Source organism: Geospiza fortis, unplaced genomic scaffold, assembly GCF_000277835.1.
Source record: "Geospiza fortis unplaced genomic scaffold, GeoFor_1.0 scaffold11, whole genome shotgun sequence".
In the NCBI taxonomy this organism is placed as follows: domain Eukaryota; kingdom Metazoa; phylum Chordata; class Aves; order Passeriformes; family Thraupidae; genus Geospiza; species Geospiza fortis.
Genome location: NW_005054304.1, coordinates 6006929 through 6008355, shown reverse-complemented (window position 1 = coordinate 6008355; position 1427 = coordinate 6006929). Strand labels below are relative to the sequence as shown.

The 1427-nt window shown below is 44.6% G+C and overlaps 1 protein-coding gene across 1 annotated transcript in view; it reads right to left on the bottom strand.

The window, feature by feature from the left end:
- The window catches only part of ADGRL3 (adhesion G protein-coupled receptor L3), a 482184-nt gene that overhangs the window by 26858 nt on the left and 453899 nt on the right, over positions 1–1427 (bottom strand). The gene's annotated exons all lie outside the window — the stretch shown is intronic.

Sequence of the window (1427 nt, the reverse complement as noted above, 5' to 3'; positions counted from 1 at the left end):
GCTCCTCCTCCATCCCACTGCCTTCTGATTTTCAACACAGCCCCTGGTTTTTCCTCAGTGTTTCACTAAAACAAAACCTGCTGCAGTGTGTGGGAAAGCAGTCTAGTACCCCTTGCAGCTGAGCTCATGGTTGAGGATGCCACAAGAGACTGCTCCCATGCAGCAAAACTGCTCGTGGGCACCAGCCAGCTACAGCATCCTCTGAGGCACATCAAAGGAGCATGGGAGAAAGTGCAGGTACACTATTTACGACTGAAAATTAATGTTGTTGTAGATTTGATATAAACTAGCATACTGGCTCATCAAGGCACTAAAAGTTATTGCTTCTGGCAGGGGACTAAGAAAGAAGTATTCCAAGAGAAACATATGAAAGCTATTGATTTTTTAATAAAAAAAAAGTTTCTTGCAGTCAAATTGAAATTTGAAGAAACAGTAGAACCAGCAGCACCAGAGATTATATTCCCAATGCTCAGGGATGGCTGGAGCCTGCTTTTCCACAGCACTGTACAAACCAGTCGTGTTTTAAATGGGCATTGCAGTCAAACCCATGCCACCTCCTTTGCTTCAGAGGATTTATGCCAGGACAGGATCTAACCTTCCACCAAGCTTCAGGTGTGACTTTTTATGGGCAGCAATACCCAGAAACCAGATGGGACAGGGCTGAAGGTGAGCAGACTGTACTGAAGAGCCAAAAGAGGGTCATGATACCCACTAACACAAAAAAGCCCCCAAACCATCATGCATGTCCAAAACACCAGTTGAAATTCCTCGAAGCACATGGTTAGCTGTACAATTTTGCCAAACTCTCCATGAGCATTTCACAACTCTGTGAAGCAACTGTTTAAATAAGCAAATTACAGCTTTTCCATTAGGCTCTTCCTTAAGCGCTTGAGACAAACACATACCACAAGTGCCCAATGTGCTCGAGTGCCTAATCAATCCTTTGCTGAGAGAAAATAATTCAATTGCTTTAATTAGCCACCCACTGCTCGCCTCTCTGCAGCGCTTTGCCGATTTTCTAGGCCATGATAGATAGGAAAGGAAATTTTTTTCTCCTTTTAAATAACACCTCCCTCAGTTCTTAGGTCAGAGAGGTGCATCCACCCCACATCAAGGTACCAGCTGCATTGTCCTTCCCTCTGTGCAGCCGTAAATCAGGAACAATTCCAACATCATCAGTGGTGATTTAAGGGTGTAAATTGGCTTAAGACAGAAAAGAGAATGGTTCTGTCATGCTGACTGAGAACCCCATGAGGCAAGGAGGCCATGGAACAGTGCAGGGATGCTGGGTTAGGAACTGACCCTTTGTGGGGTGCATTGGAGCTGAGAAGATGTACCAATCAGAAGGGTGCAGAAATTCAAACTCCTCACAGAGAAACACCTGCAGGTTTAATAAGCAATGGTGATGCTTCCTACACTCTTATTAT